Source organism: Heterodontus francisci, chromosome 13 (assembly GCF_036365525.1).
Source record: "Heterodontus francisci isolate sHetFra1 chromosome 13, sHetFra1.hap1, whole genome shotgun sequence".
NCBI classification, from domain to species: domain Eukaryota; kingdom Metazoa; phylum Chordata; class Chondrichthyes; order Heterodontiformes; family Heterodontidae; genus Heterodontus; species Heterodontus francisci.
Genome location: NC_090383.1, coordinates 93756402 through 93774012, shown reverse-complemented (window position 1 = coordinate 93774012; position 17611 = coordinate 93756402).

Below are 17611 nucleotides of genomic sequence, written 5' to 3'. Positions count from 1 at the left end.
ACTGCTGGGGCTCATTTAACTGGAGGGGGCCGAGCAGCTGCGTCCCCGGCAATGGCGTCTGGCGCCACTGCGCAGGCGCCAGCACCATTTTTAAAGGGCTGCAAGCCCTTAGGAGAAATTTTAATATTTAAAGATATATTGTAAAACATTATTTAGTAAAAAATAAATAAATAATGGAGGCCCTTTCCCATCCCCCCTATAATGTGTTTTTACGGGACATTAGCATAAAAAGAAACTTTATTACCAACCCACATCTCCCCCCCCACCCCCAACCTCTTAACATTTGCCCTTCAACCCCTTTGCACCATCCCCACAGCCAATAAGATGTGTTAGTCCCGTTCCCCCACCCCTCCTGTCCTGATAATTTCAGTCTTCCCCCAGCCCACCAGTGTCTTGCCTCAAAACTCCGAATGGAGTTCCGAAGGCACGCAAGTTGCGGCCGACGCCCGTAATATCGGCGAGATAGCCACCGGGACAGGGTAAGTATATTTAAATTTATTTGCACTGATCTTACAATTTAAATGGAGGCTAAACCAAGGCCTCGCCGCCGCTGGTAAAATGCGGCGGGGTCTTCTCGGCGTCAGGGGTCATGGTGGATCGCTCCCGCTAGTATTTTATGTCCCCCCCGCCACAACCCCCGTCTTCAAGGGGCTAGCAAAATTCAGCCCAGAGATGGTAAGCACAATCACTGTTTAAAAGGAATAAATCCTGTTGCGGTCAAATAAAAGGAAGAGCAAGAGGGGAGCCTGAGATCCCATTCTTCACTTGGTCATAACAATCTTCACAGACATTCTCACTCAGACTTCATCAGAGGGTACATTTTGAACTCTTAGACATGTCTTTGGAAACAGACTGAGGGCGAGTTGATTGGATGGCATAGGCACATCTTTTCTACAAGTCTGAGGAGTACCACCTGGGAGGTTGATCAAGGAGCAGCATTGATAGTATCTTTGAAGATGACACAGGTCTGGATTGCCTTGTTGACCAAAGTGGATTATGGTATGTGGGAAGAGGGAGGGGAGCTATGAGAAAAAAGTTACCTTCTGTTTCTAGACAAAAATTCCAGAATATAATTTTATGACCTAGTTATTTTATTATTCTGCAGATGTATAAATCTGTGTAAAACAAGATGATACCATTATTACAGTTTTTGAATTCTGTATAATTTATTATTTTTGTTACGAACAGTATGCAGTGTCAGCATGGAGAAAATACCAGTGAGAGATAAAAGGTTCTTTATTTTTTTTCCCTGATACTTCTCTTTAATTTTTTTTCCTGTTACCCTTTGTCTTTCCTGTTCGGTCATCTTACTTCCACAAAATAAAAAAAACTAGTCTGGACTAAGTTACTAAAAGATTCTTTGAAGTTTTGGAGTGAGCTATAAATAAAGTGGACACCTTTGGGAGCGAGTCTTGCATTGTATGTGTACAAGCATTTTGGAGTCAGCTTGATTTGTAGCTGTCTGCATCCCATTTTCCAGGGAACTATAATTCTTCTCAGCAATAATAAATGATTTATCATTTTCCCTTAACTGATGATTTCAGTTTCTTTAAAGAGATAATATGTGAAATATAAAAAATACATGTATAAGTACAGCCAAGGTACACCACCTAAGCATGGTCTTAATCTACGACAAAACAATTCAGCTTTGAGTAATTGCCACAAAGGCCCATAAAGAAATTTCAGATTTGGTTGTAAAGTTTGATAACATCATGACAAATGTACCATTTCATGGCTTGAAAGAGTGGAAATGTCAATGGAGATATAAAGTTGAGTTATTGTTTCCAGTTTCAAAAGAACAGCAACAAGTACAAAAAAGCAATACGTGCTCTTTGTCCTTTTTTCCCCCTTAGACACCTGCAGTCTTCTAATGTTTCACTGAGTCCTGCAAAATAAATGTGTAGCTTCAATCTCTTAATCCATGTGGCTCCAGAGACCACTGTTACATGAGAACTTAAACTGATGATGCTGGGCGTCGCAGGGGCAGCTTAATCTTTTTTAATTCAAATCAACAGAGTCCCATGTGGTGCTAGGATGATACTCTATATGCTGCAATCAGACTGACCTAGACTTCTTGTGCTCTAAATGATTAATGAAACTGCCTCCTAGTTTGTTTCTATGGTGATCTGAAACTTGACACTGCTTAGGAATCTGCCATTCACCCTGAATGAATCAAGACAGAGGTAGACAGGGACATGACGGTATGGGTCTTACAGTACATTCTGGATTATTAATGCTTCAGTAGGCCAGCCTTTGAAATAAATGGTCTTTAAGTTGATTTGAGCTGCGCAATATTTTAAACTACAAAGAATCCTTTTTGACAAAATCTTATATGGAGCTACATTGCAAAAGAGCTACTGTAGGTCATGTCTCAGACCTCCCTTTTATACATCATTCTCTTTTCTACAGGAAAAGTATTACAGGAAAGTGTGCTAGTCTGTAACGCTAGATATGGATCAATCAGTATTATGCACTGGCAGGAATGAAAGTGTCTAAAATCATGGGAAAATGACCTAGCTTAAAGGTGATGTCTAATGGAACTGTTAGAATGACAGTGACAGATCAAATGGTGTTTAACTTCGATATCAAATTTCAACCTTATTAGTTCTGTTTTTCGACCGATTTTGTTTTCCTTTACTACTTATGAAAAAAAGTGTATATAATTTTCTATTCTTTTAAGTGCCGCTTGCAAAGAAATTTGAACTTTTACCCTAATTGAAACAAGATCACTTATTATGGTTGGTGTCTGCTATTCTGAAAATTTGAATATGGATAGCAGTTTTTTATTTAGAAATATGCATTACCATTATGAATAAAAGCTGTGAAAGATGCAAACATCCCACAAACCGTTGATGCCAAGCCTGTTATGTAGCAACAAATTGCAAAAAGCCACCAATGGTTCTTTGTTCCTTGAAATTCAGCGTCACATAATTAGTTTGAGCATATGTTCAGATTAGTGAAACATTATTATGTGTTAGATCTTATACTCTCAAACAATTTGTTATTGCAAACAAGTGAGAGTATAAGTGTTGTTCGGATGCTATTATATTCAAAGACTAACTGAAATTAAAAACCATGTTCAATTAAATGCAAAACCAACATGAGTATCTGGTATCTGGCCAATACCAGTGATGTTAGATGCTATCTACCACTTACAGACAAAACCACACAAGGCAAAGCAACAGAAATAGTTATGGATTCTTATGTTGTATTAAAGGCCAAGGATTGTAGTTTATACTATCAACTTGCAATAGCATTACATGTTTTTTTCAGCGCTACGTACCTCTATCATGTAGAAGGTTCATAAAGTTTTCAGATGTCAGAATTAATGTGGATCCAAAGGTTTGGGATTACTAAGCATTTATATGAACCCATATTTTTCAGTGTAATGAGTGGGACTCGACCTTAAAATTTTAAATACTGTCAACTTGTTTAGGATTAAAATATAGCAGTTAAGGCAGCCTGCCTGTTAAAGATGATTCTTCCTAACTCCATTCATTATGGCAATTGGTAGCAGAAGTCTGCTTCAGTGTTAGGTGCTGTCTGTATTCTCAACTCTGACCTCAGCTGGGTACCTGCCAATCAAAGAGCTGGAACTTAGGGACAAATAATCAAAGAACAAAAAGAACAAAGAACAGTACAGCACAGGAACAGGCCATTCGGCCCTCCAAGCCTGCGCCGATCTTGATGCCTGCTTAAACTAAAACCTTCTGCACTTCCGGGGACCGTATCCCTCTATTCCCATCCTATTCATGTATTTGTCAAGATGCCTCTTAAACGTCGCTATCGTACCTGCTTCCACCACCTCCCCCGGCAGCAAGTTCTAGGCACTCACCACCCTCTGTGTAAAGAACTTGCCTCGCACATTCCCTCTAAACTTTGCCCCTCGCACCTTAAACCTATGTCCCCCAGTAACTGACTCTTCCACCCTGGGAAAAAGCTTCTGACTATCCACTCTGTCCATGCCGCTCATAACTTTGTGAACCTCTATCATGTCGCCCCTCCACCTCCGTCGTTCCAGTGAAAACAATCCAAGTTTATCCAACCTCTCCTCATAGCTAATGCCCTCCAGACCAGGCAACATCCTGGTAAACCTCTTCTGTACCCTCTCCAAAGCCTCCACGCTCTTCTGGTAGTGTGGCGACCAGAATTGCACGCAATATTCTAAGTGTGGCCTAACTAAGGTTCTGTACAGCTGCAGCATGACTTGCCAATTTTTATACTCTATGCCCCGACCGATGAAGGCAAGCATGCCGTATGCCTTCTTGACTACCTTATCCACCTGCGTTGCCACTTTCAGTGACCTGTGGACCTGTACGCCCAGATCTCTCTGCCTGTCAATACTCCTAAGGGTTCTGCCATTTACTGTATACTTCCCACCTGCATTAGACCTTCCAAAATGCATTACCTAATCGATGGCAACTGTGTTCCTCATGCCCCTCCATCAACACCATGGGTGTCATAATTGACCAAAATCTTAATTGGATCAGCCATATCAACACTGTGGCTACTACAGCAAGGCAGAGGCTGGGTACTCTGTGATGAGTGGCTCATCTTCTAATCCCTCGCTGCCTCTCCACCACCTACAAGGACAAGATCAATAACACCATCACTTGCAAGTTCCCCTCCAAGTCACACAGCATCTTGACTTGGATACATGCCACTGTTACTTCAGTATCACTGGGTCAAAATTCTGGAATACACCAACACCATCTTGGGAGCACCATCTGTACAAGGACTGTGATTGTTCAAGGGGCTGACTCACCACCACCTACTCAGGGCAATGAAGGATATGCACTACATTCAGCACTGCCAACATTTTGAGAAAACTTTGTTGTGCACGAGATCGACTACTCGTTACTTTAGTTTCATCTCTTAGTTGTATAGGTGAACATCTTCATGGGGCCAAAATTGAAGTGGTCAGGAAGGGCCTAGAGTTGATGGATCACCCCTCAAAGACCAGGATTTAGGCAGAACATGGATCTATTGGGGATTTCTGCCCCATTTAAGTTAGGGCACAAATTTTGTTTGGAGCGAGTGAGCAAATCTTCTGCCTGTCCCTCTATAAATTCAGAGTACGGTTACCCCAGGATTCCACCTTTTAATCCCTTCTTAGGCCTACTAGAACTCGTACCACCTGAGAGCTGGCATGAGTTATGTTGAGGGCCTAGTACCGGCCCTAAGACTGTCAACTGTCAAAGACAATAGTAGTCAATCCCGGAAGAGATCAGTTACCTTCAAAACTATGGTCAGAATTTTACACCCCTCCAAAAGAGTTGGCTGGTGGCAGGGTTGGGGGGGGGTGGGTGGCGTAAAATGGAGTGGGAGGCTGGGGGGGCCCTTCCCGACCTGCTCCTGCCTCTGCTGCCAATTTATGCAGGGCAACAGCAAGAAATGGCCTGCCCGCCCCAGGCCAATCAAGGCCCAGAAGTGGCCAATTATCTAACAACTTAAGGGCCTCTGCCCACCCGTCACGTGTATTTTACGTTTGGCTGGTGGGCGGCTGAGGCCTCAGAAAACCCACTTGATAAAATTAGGTGGCCTTCTGGCAGGCTGGGATGGGGCCCTCCTGATCGGGCACCCTGTGCCACATGGAGGGCTGCCCTGAAGCCCCAACTGCCCCCAACGCACAACAAGCCCCCGCCCCCCCAACCAATTGTCCCCAGTGAGGCCCTAAATCTTACCTTCTTTCCGGGGCCATCTGTCATCTTCCTCCTGCAGCTGGGTGTAGTCCCAGCAGTGGCCACCACTCGCGGTGGCCACTGCTGGGACTAAGAGCTGCTGGCCCACTGATTGGCCAGCAGCTCCATTAGGTGGGACCTCCTGCCTCAATGAGGTAGAAGTCCCGCCCAAGATCAATTAAGGGCCTGGGGATCATAAAATCTGGTCTGGATCCCCAGGCCCGGCAGAGGCGGTCTCGCCACCAATTTTTCGGCTGATGGACGGGTCCTCCTGGCCCACCGTAAAATTCCAGCCTATGTCTTTTTGATTGATTAACAAAAGAAAAAAAAGTAAGTAATTACTTTCGTCAGCTCAGTGTCCTCCTATTGTGGTAGCTGGGGGCCACTCTAGCTTTCATTGATAGAACAAGGTGAGTGCCTCCGAAATGCACTTGCATGTGCAGGCCATCTGCCCCAACAATCTGAAACAGAGTTTGCAATGTTGACCATGGGCAGCCAGGAGTCCATCATGCCAGATATCAGGAGGATGATCTCAAAACTCAATGCTGTTTCCAGGACTTCAATGTTTGAGATGCGGTCCTGCCAGTGTATCTTGAGGATGCTGCGGAGGCAGCGTTGATGGAAGCGCTCTAGAAGACGTACAGGACTGCGTGCTCTTTAGGGCCGATCTTAACTCCTGGCCCAAGAATGGTGCTTCCTCTTCTTGGCATTTCTTCATGGACCAAGATTTTAGGAAGGTTGTAGTCATCGGTTGCAGGCCCGCTGGTGGATAGTCAGGCCTACCTGTGACCAGCAGATTCTCCCACAGTGGGTACAATTGACGGTGTTGTCGCTGTTGGGGGCAATTGGATCTATCCTTCTGCTTCTTTTCTGTTTCATGCTGGTTCTTCGCTCAGTATCAAAGGTGTCTGTAGCTCTCCGGATGTAGCATCTCCAGGCATCATGATCTATGGCCTGTGCTTCCCACTGGTAATGGTCGATGTGGCACACAGAGAGGGACTTCTTCAGGGAGTCCTTGAAACGTTTGCTTGGGGCCCCTCTGTTCCTTTTACCTGTGGTCAGCTTTCCATACAACACGATCTTGGGCAGGCAACTGTCATCTATCCGGGCAACGTGACCCACCCAACACAGTTGGCTTTGCAGGAGGATGATCTCAAAACTCAATGCTGTTTCCAGGACTTCAATGTTTGAGATGCGGTCCTGCCAGTGGATCTTGAGGATGCTGCGGAGGCAGCGTTGATGAAAGCGCTCTGGAAGACGTACATGACGGCAGTATAGGACGCATGACTCGTCACCATACAGAAGAGTGTTGAGGACTATGGCTTTGTACACTTTGAGTTTGGTCAGTGCTCTGAGGCTGTGGTTGCTCAACACATGTTTGTAGAGTCTGCCGAATGTACTGTTTGCTTTTGAGAGCCTATTGTCCACTTCCTTGTCTATGGTGGCATCAAACGAGATGACGGTCCCCAAATAAGTAAATTGCTTGACCACATTCAGCTCGGTTCCCTCGATGACAATGCTTGGTGATCTATATTCTTCTTGGGGTGCAGGCTGATGCAGGACTTCAGTGCAGGTGGGGGCAAATTATCCAGCCTCATCTACATAGGCCCAGTCAATCTCCTGCCTGAACCCACTGGGAAATAATGCCTGACCAGTGGGCGAGACATGGTGATCGCAGGACAGGGAGGATAGCCCAGGGTAGGGTAGGCCCAAAGCATCCTTGTGGGACCTGGAGAAGCAGTGGTATTCCTCCTAGTCCACATGGAAACACAAAAAATTAAAATTAACTTGCCTCTGTGGGCCTCTTCTACCCCAGCTCCTCTTGCTGCCAGATTGGCCTAGAAGCCAAGATGGCTTCACTGTGGAGGTTTTGGATTAAAATTGCAGTCAGGCTCCAATAAATTCATCAGAACCTGATATGCATTTTTAAAAAAGGATCTGCTAAATTCAGGCCTCTTGCCTACTCAAAAGAGCAAGTTAAAATTGCAACCTGTGGGAAGGCAGTGGGATTGGTGGGGGTGTAACTGCCATGATCCGCTGGGCTGGCAGGGTTAACATCGACCTTTGCTCCTTTGTGTATTTTAATTGAGCAATATTTAATAATATTTGTAACATTTATTTTAATGAGACCAAAATAGGGTTTAAGTTGAATGTTTTTAGTTTGCTTTTGTTTTATCTTGTGCTATACATCTTGCTAGCAGCAAAAGAGATCAGTGTGGCTGTTACTACATTGCACAAATAGCAATCGTTAATATCTCAAGAATGTTTTGGTTACATTTCTTACGATATCACGGCATGATAAACAGCTCATAGGAGTAGCTTTTGGTCTGGTCCAGACACCACACTGCATGACTAGTATGTGCCCGGACTGAAAGGCCCAAGGATAGTTGGAAATTGGACCTTGGGCATCATTAAGCAGACTCGTTATGAGCTGCTGCTGATGGTTGTCCTCCACATACAACTCATCCCAAGAAAAGACTTCAATGTCAGACCATCTGCCTCTCCTGGCTTCACAGGAGCATTTTTTAAAAGAAAAACAAAGTGAACTTTCCATTGTTTGGCAGCTAAGGGGGCCGCTGAAGAATCTGAAAGGACTGATGGTTGCTCACTCCTTGCCGACTACTTTCTGGGTGGAGTCCTTTAACTGATATTAGGCCCCTAATTTACATATTTGTATAAAGCCTGTTTTAGGCATCCACCTAGTGCATTTAAAAAAAGAATTTAGCAGTGGGACCAATATCTGCACAGATTATGACCGAAAGACATGCAACACATATCAGTTTCTACCCCATATTTTTTAATTACACATTGAAGCATTTGTTCCAATGTTACATCAACATTGCAAATAAAATAGAATATTTTCTTAAATTTGCTGTAAACTGTGCTTATAATGAAATGTTCAGTGGCTTTATATGTATATCAAATTCTATTGTATAATAGTCAGCACCAGAAAATTATAGAGAATTACTTTTGAGGATTATGACAGTACAGGGAGGATTGTAACTTCTGGGCAGAAAGCCATTGAGATGTATGGGCTGCCTGCAGGGCGCTGCGGTGGGCAGCCCAGTCCATTTAAACGGCGAGGCCTTGTTAACATTCCACTGACCATCTGCTGCTGGAAACAGGTGTCCAGAGGCAGCTCACCACTGCTTGGATTTTCACTCCAGTTCTGCATGGATTGCATTGAGTGGAAACAGTTAAAATTCCCCCTGTGATGTGTGTTTCAGAGCTGCAAAGTATTTTGAAATGAGAAAATATTTAAGCAGCATAACAATCTTTTGAGTTACAGAACGAAGTATAGCATGTACGTTTAAATTAACTGTCATAGGAACATAAAGAACAGGAGTAGACCATTCAGCATCTCAAGCCAGTTGCATCATTCAATTAAGCTATTCAACGGCTGATCTGTATCTTAACTCCATCTATGTGCCTTAGTTCCATAACGCTTAATATGCTTGCTAAACAAAAATCTACCAATCTCAGTTTTTAACATTTTCAATTGACCTAGCTTCCACAGCCTTTTTGGGAAGAGAGTTCCAGATTTCCATCACCCTTTATTTTAGTGAAAAAAAGAGAGAGGTATAGAATCCTAGAAATTACAACATAGACAAAGGCCATTCAGCCCATTGAGCCAGTGCTGGCACTTTGTCTGAAGCTATTCAATTCTATTTCCATGTTTCCAATATGTAAGAAATATTCTCTGTAACTTTGAGTACAGGTTTATACATTGAACATCACCTGCAAACATCAACATAAAAATGTCAAGTGCCTACTTTGATAATAGTTTTCACATGCTAACCTACATTGGCTCCTGGTTCAGCAATGTCTGGATTTTAAAATTCTCATCCTTATTTTTAATGTCCTCCATGGCCTCACTCCTCCCTATCTCTGTAATCTCCTCCATCACTACAAGCCTCCGAGATCTCTGCGCTCCATTAATTCCAGCCTCTTGCGCATCCCCAATTTTAATCACTTCATCATTGGCGGCTGTGCCATCAGCTGCCTGGCCCCTAGACTTTGGAATTCCCTCCCTAAGCCTTGTCACTTCTCTACCTCTATATCCTCCTTCAAGATGCTCCTTTAAATCTACCTCTTTGATTAATCTTTTGGTCACCTTCCTAATATCTCCTTAGTTGGCTCGGTGTCAAATTTTGTTTTATAACGCTCTTGTGCAGCACCTTGGGACATTTTACTAAATTAAAGGTGGTATATAAATACAAGTTGTTGATTTTGTTATGATGAGGTAAAGAGGGGTCTCAAGGCTCCTCTCTTGTCCCTCTCCTTGTTTGACTGCAACAGCATTTATTTCTTTTAAATAGTGAATATGCTTACCAATTCAGTGAGTGTTTAACCTTTTTTGTGCTATGATCATAAAAGAACCAAGCAGATAGATTTTCTTGAGTTTAAATAAGAAAGAGGGTAGTTTATTGTACATAAAACCAAAAACCGATCTAAGTAAAATAATAAACTGCGCTCCAACTTTCACACACACCACACGAGAACCTCACACACACACACAAATAGTTTACAGAGTGGAGAAGAATAGATTGGTTGGATTAGAGTCCAGAACAGTAAAAAAGAATATACAGTCTGTGGGGTCTGGTAATTCAGTTGTCTTCTGGCTGAATTTGTGGTCCTGAGGTTGCTGGCTGGTAGATGTGGCCAACTGGTTCAGGGTTCTCTTGGAAACAGTGATACAGGTGGTTTTCTTCCCAGGGTCTTTGTCTGCCGCAATAATAGACTTGGATGTTTTGCAGCCAGAAGCAGGGTTCGAGCTTGCCAGGTCGCCTGGGGAGAGAGAGAGAAACAGACCGATAGACAAACAGACCCCACTTGGGTCCTGCATTGGTCAAACTCAGGTGCTTGTCTGCTGTAGAGAGAAGGAACTGCAAGTTTTCACACAGATGGAGAGACTGTCACATGATGGCCCAGCATATTCTCTCTTTTGCAAATTAATTGGATCATGTCTAAGAATTCCAATCTCTCAGGGACCCATTGTTCCAGGATTACCCTTTGAGTGGCTCATCTCCACCAGTGTTAATGTTCCAAGGTTGCCTTTAAAGTCTTGTTGATGAAGGCAAGGCAGGTAGCTCATTCAAAATTCGAAAGCCATTATTCTGGTGGGATATTTACCAGACCCCATCATGTGGAATGCTATCTATTAAGCTGCTTTTATAGCCAATGCAAACTGCTTTCTCCTGACAAAATCGGTCACAGCACACCTTTATAAAGCAGCTAGATTTGCAACCTTTTTTGGGAGCAAAGACCTAGCAAATACTTCCTGTGTTCTATAATGATTTTTAATCTATCAAACATTACACATAAGATTTTTCTTTTCTCACTGTAAAGGATACCTTTAGATGTTCATCCCTGTTATTTGCATCAGTTGCAATTCATTGGCTCCTGTGAATTCAAGAACAGGTTTACACATCAGTCATTTATAGTCTATTAAGTAAAATTGGACTATTTCCATTTATAAATACTTATTAATGATCCACTAATGTCTGATGCTCTCCTGGGTTTTAACTGCGAGTGGGAAATCGTGCTGGCAAGTTAATTTCCTACCCGCCAGCAACAGAATGAGACCTGGATGATGTTTTTAATTCGTTCATTAGATGTGGGCATTGCTGGCTGGGCCAACATTTATAGCCCATTCCCTAATTGCCCTTGAGAAGGTGGTGGTGAGCTGCCTTCTTGAACTGCTGCAATCCATGTGGGGTAGGTACACCCACAGTGCTGTTAGGAAGGGAGTTTCAGGATTTTGACCCGGCGACAGTGAAGGAACAGCAAAATAGTTCCAAGTCAGGATGGTGTGTGGCTTGGAGGGGAACTTGCAGGTGGTGGTGTTCCCATGCATCTGCTGCCCTTGTCCTTCTAGTTGGTAGAGGTCACGGGTTTGGATGGTGCTGTCTAAGGAGCCTTGCTGGTGCGTTGCTACAGTGCATCTTGTAGATGGTACACACTGCTGCCACTGTGCATCAGTGGTGGAGGGAGTGAATGTTGAAGGTGGTGGATGGGGTGCCAATCAAGTGGGCTGCTTTGTCGAGCTTCTTGAGTGTTGTTGGAGCTGCACCCCTCCAGGTAAGTGGAGAGTATTCCATCACACTCCTGACTTGTGCCTTGTAGATGGTGGACAGGCTTTGGGGAGTCAGGAGGTGGGTTACTCACCGTAGGATTCCTAGCCTCTGACTTGCTCTTGCAGCCATGGTATTTATATGGCTACTCCAGTTCAGTTTCTGGTCAATGTTAAACCCCAGGATATTGATAGTGGGGGATTCAGCGATGATAATGCCATTGAATGTCAAGGGGAGATGGTTTGATTCTCTCTTTGAGTTAGTCATGGCCTGGCACTTGTGCGGCACGAATGTTACTTGCCACTTATCAGCCCAAGCCTGGATATTGTCCAGGTCTTGCTGCATTTCTACACGGGCTTCTTCAGTATCTGAGTAGTTGCGAATGGTGCTGAACATTGTGTAATCATCAGCGAACATCCCCACTTCTGACCTTATGATTGAAGGAATGTCATTGATGAAGCAGCTGAAGATGTGGCCTAGGACACTAGCCTGAGGAACTCCTGCAGTGATGCCCTCGAGATGAGATGATTGACCTCCAACAGCCACAACCATCTTCCTTTGCAGTAGGTATGACTGCAACCAGCGGAGAGTTTGCCCCCGATTCCCATCGGCTCCAGTTTTGCTCGGGCTCTTTGATGCATACTCGGTCAAATGCTACCTCGATGTCAAGGGCACTGTTACCACCAGATGAGAAGGAGGTCTAGGGGTCCCTTTCAGCCTTCATCTGGTTTTACTGTAACAGGGTTTAATTTTAAATACACCGTGTTTTTTTCAGCTCCCCCTTGGAGAATCCTTGTTCACCACTTTCCAATTATAAGGCAAATAAACCAGCACAAACAGTCTTTCTCAGGTTTAAAGAAGAAAATTTGAAATTTATTAAACTTAAACTTAAACTCTAATTTGGGTAACGCCTACGGATACACGCCACGCCCCACGCTAGCATGCATATGCGATACACACATGCAAATAGAGACAGAAAAGAGCAGAAGAAAAATAAAATGGAAAGGTTTGAGGCAATATCTGAAGAGTTGTTGTTACGGCTCTTCCAGCTCACTGTAGAGTCCTTGATTGTAGGTAGATCTTGCTTTTTGTTGGGGCCCAGTATTCTTCTTAAACCTTGTTCACTGTAGGAGTCTTTTCTCTCTTGGAGTTTATGAGTCTTCAGTGGATTCAGAGGCTTGTGAGAAAGATATGGGAGCAGACAGGAGAGAGATCTTCTCAGTCCAGGAGCAAACAGACTTTCTGCCTAAACTGTTCGTACAAATTCAAAAAACTCAGGTTGCCCAGCAGGTTAGTCATGTGACTAGCTGGTTTGACCATGTCCGTTTGTGTATTCGGCCATCTTAGTAGTCAACCTGGAATGCGAGCACCTCCACCTTCAACGTCTGGTGATCAAAAGTCCATTGTGGGTTGAATATGTCAGGGAATGGCTGCTTTGTCCTTCCAAACACCGTCTGTTAATATGCATATGTCTTTTCCAGCTACGGCTGATCTGTTTTACAAGTCCTTTCTTCACTCCAGTAACAGTTTAAAATCAATGTTCATGACAAAATTAATGTGCCTCATTCTTGGCAGATGGGGGCCTAGCATGACAGCAGTCACTTTCACCTCATCTCTTGAGTTCAGCTCTTTTGTCCATGTTTGAACCAAGGCTGCAATGAGGTCAGGAGCTGAGTGGCCCTGGCGGAACCCAAACTGAGCGTCACTGAGCAGGTTATTGCTAAGCCAGTGCTGCTTGATAGGACTGTCGATGACACTTTCTATGACTTTACTGATGATCAAGAATAGACTGATGGGGCGGTAATTGGCCAGGTTGGATTTGTCCTGCTTTTTGTGTACAGGGCAACTTTCCACATTGCCGGGTAGATGCCAGTGTTGTTGCTGTACTGGAACAGCTTGGCGAGGGGCGCGGCAAGTTCTGGAGCACAGGTCTTCAGTATTATTGCTAGAATGTTGTCAGGGCCTTTGCAGTATCCAGTGCCTCCAGTCATTTCTTGATATCATGTGGAGTGAATTGTATTGGCTGAAGACTGGCATCTGTGATGCTGAGAACTTCAGGAGGAGGCTTTTTACAGTTGGGCCTCATTTAAATCCTGCTGGCTGACTTCCCACTAGTTCTGAACAGGTTGTTGGCAAGTCGCAACAAAGAATCTTTTGGCTTGCAAGCTGCCCTCCAACGCCAGGTAAGTGGCAGGATTGAATCTCAGTGCCATCTTGTGGGGGTCTTGTGATCGGGGAGTTGGGGATTCTGCCGTACGGAGTTCTAAACTTTCATATTGGGGCCCAGGGCCTCCTTTGGCCCTGATCCTCTTCCTCTCTGTCTTTGTTGGCAAGAAAACCACCGCAATTTCCCACTGGGGCATCATTGGGACCCAACATGCATATGTAAAAATGCTTTGTACAGCAGATTAAAATTGGGAGTGATCAACAACTCCAAGGTGAGTAAGTTTCCTGTGCATTTTCAACGCCCCCCCACCCCCATCCACATGATTTCTGCCGGGCAAGTAGAGTTCAAATTGCACCCTGTAACAGTTATCAGAAGAGGATGAACATCTTCATGCAAAGCTCAAGATTTCAAAATAAATCTGGATATGTATACCTCCAGTTATGATCCGTGAGAATTTCGTAAGGTGAGGAAAACATATCATCAAGTGCCTTTTAGACAGTGGGTTGAAATTTCACAACCCCCAAAGGGCGGGATGGTGGTGGGGGGTGGGGGGTGGGAAGTGGCGTAAAATGGAGCAGGAGGCATCGGGGCCCCTTCTCGACCCACTCCCGCCTCTGCCGCCACACTATGCAGGGCGGCAGCAGCGAAAAATGACCCACCTGCCCCAGGCCAATCAAGGTCCTTAAGTGGCCACTTAACGGTTACTTAAGGGCCTTTGCCTGCTTCCACGCAGATTTTGTGCATGGAAAGCCAGTGTCCTAGACCCGAGAAAAGCCGCCTGTCAAAAGCAGGCGGCTTTCTGACAGCCTGGAGGGGCCCTCATAATCGGGCACGCTGTGTCCGACATAGGGCTGCCCCCGATGCCTCAACCACCCCTAACATCCAACACGCCTCCTGTCCCCCCAATTGATCACCCTTGCCTTGCCGGGGCCCGACCGATCACCCCAGCGCGGCAACAAAAACTTCCCTGCGTTCCGGGGTTCCCCTACATCATCTTGGCGCTGCTGGGTGCAGTCCCAGCTGTGGCCACTGTTCCCAGTGGCGCTGATTGGCTGGCAGCTCTATTCGGCTGGACTTCCTACCTGAAGCGGTGGAAGTCCCGCCTCACACCACTTCAGTCCCGGCAACTTGCAAAATATGGATCGGATCCCCAGGCGAGGTGGAAGCAGCTCCCGTCCGCCTAGGGTAAAATCCCGGCCAGTATTTCCTTACAAAATTCGCTGGGCATATAGTTATGACCATTCATCTGGTGGAAAAATTATAAAAGTTGCAGGCAATGTTGTCGCTGCAAACCAATTATCAACATTGCTCAGTTGAGTGCTCCTACACAATAAATCCAAGTGTTTGGACTCTATGGACTAAAATTCTGCCTCAAGAGTGGTAGCAGCCTATCAGATATATTACATAAACTTAACAGAGACATGGTGCTCCTCTAATATTCAAACTGTAATAGAAGAAAGTATACAAACAGCTGAGCTTCATCGTGTGATAGCCTGGACACGGAAGTCATGTTTTCTAGTGAATCAATGTACATTTACAGACAAAACTTTGGCCATAACCAAATTCACAGAGCTATTTATTCATGGCAGATTTGTTAATCCATTTGATATTCCATACATAAAATGATCTTAAAAAATCCTACTGTGGTCATTATGTTTAATAATCAAGAAACAGAAAAATACAGTGGCCTAGAAATGGGACCTCATTGCACCCATTTTACAGGGACAAAACTGGCACAACGAGAGATCAACTTGCGGCCTCCCAAGGATGCTTGAAAGGCCCTCCCCATTCAGGATTAAATTTTCATCAGTTTGCATGAGGTTGAGTTTTTGGGTATCAGCAAAGTTGCAAATAATCTAATGAAACCTGGAAACAGCATTGCAACATGACACAAAATAGTTTTCTGATGTGGGCAGAGTTCCAACATAAGTTCAAAGTGAGGCCATTATTTGGTGGGTGCATCTATTTGGATTTAGTACTGTAGTTTCAAAATATATGTGTTAATGGTAAGTGATGGATGCTTTGCCAAACCTTGTAAGGTGATTGTAACTTGCCACCTGTTCTTTAAGAAAAACTGGGATGAATGGGAGGACAGGACAGCAAAATGGAGCAACATCAGGCATAGAAAATATCTTACGGAGAGGCGAGAAGGTTGTATCTAGGACTAGTGGTGTTGTGGGACTGCAGGGAAGCAATTGATGAAGGTTATTAGTAAATAATCAGAGAGCATCCTCTCAGACCCATTTCAATTATTTTGGGTCAAAGAAGTGCATTCACCAGAACTTCACAGAATCAATGGGGGTTAAATTAGGCTGTGCTACACGCTTCCTAAGGCCCCAAAACAGCAGGCAGGAAATGTACACACACTTCTGGTGTGTGGGAGAAAACCAACCCTAAACTTTACTTGAGTAAAAAAAGATAAGTACATACCACAATAGCAATCACTTCTGGTCCTAAGATGCCCAACATCTGACATCCAGGCCCTGACCCCATCCGCCAATCTCCCATCCATCCCAGCTCCAATCTCCTGGCACCACCACCCCCCCCCCCCAATCTCTGTGCCGGCCCCACTGCCATGACCTCCCGGTCTCCCAACCCTCGATCCCTTCCCCCAGTTCCCAATGTCCATGATTCCTAATTGCAGCCTCCAAGGCCCATCCAATTCCCCTTCCCTTCCTGACCTCCACAATCTGGCCTGGCCACTTACATGTGTTGCCTCCTACCACATCTTCATTATGATTAGGTCAGAGGCACAAAATTCAGGGCTCCTTGAACCTGACCATTTGTGCACTGAGTACCAACCGTAAAAGGAGTTGGGGGCTCCAGAACATAAGAAAATTCGGCCACTCAAGCCTGCTCTGCCATTCAATAAGATCATGGCTGATCTCATTGTGGCCTTAACTCCACTTTACTGCCTTCTCCCGTTAACCCTTGACTCCCTTGTCAATCAAAAATCTGTCTAACTCAGCCTCCACTGCTCACTGGGGAAGAGAATTCCAAACCCGAACGATCCTCTGAGAGAAGAAGTTCCTCCTCATCTCTATTTTACATGGCAGACCCTTTAATTTGAAACTGTGCCCCCTACTTCTTGATTCCTCCACAACATCCTCTCAGCATCTACCCTGCCAAGCCCCCTCAGACTCTTATATGTTTCAATAAGATTACTTCTCAATCTTCTAAACTCCAATGAGTGTAGGCCTAACCTACTCAACCTTTCCTCATAAGGAATCAGCCTAGTGAACCTTCTCTGAACTTCTTACAATGCAAGTATGTCCCTCCTTAAATAAGGTGGCCAAAACTGTACACAATACTCTAGGTGTGGTCGCACTAATGCCATGTGCAGTTGTAGCAAGACTTCCCCACTTTTATACTCTATCCCCCTTGCAATAAAGGCCAACATTCCATTTGCCTTCCTAATTACAGGCTGTAGCTGCATGCTGACTTTTTGTGATTCTTGTGCAATGTTACGACCACAGCGGGAGCAACACACTGTTAATTCAGTCCCGTTACTCCACAGGTCGCAGCATACTATTAAGCTTTCACACCCAATCAGAAAACAGCCAAATTATACACTCTCGTAATCCCAGAATGAAACAGACCAAACCAGGTATCTTTAGACAACAGCAAATTAACTATTTATTAAAACACTAAATATTAAACACTATTAAGATAAACCTAATTCTAAAGAC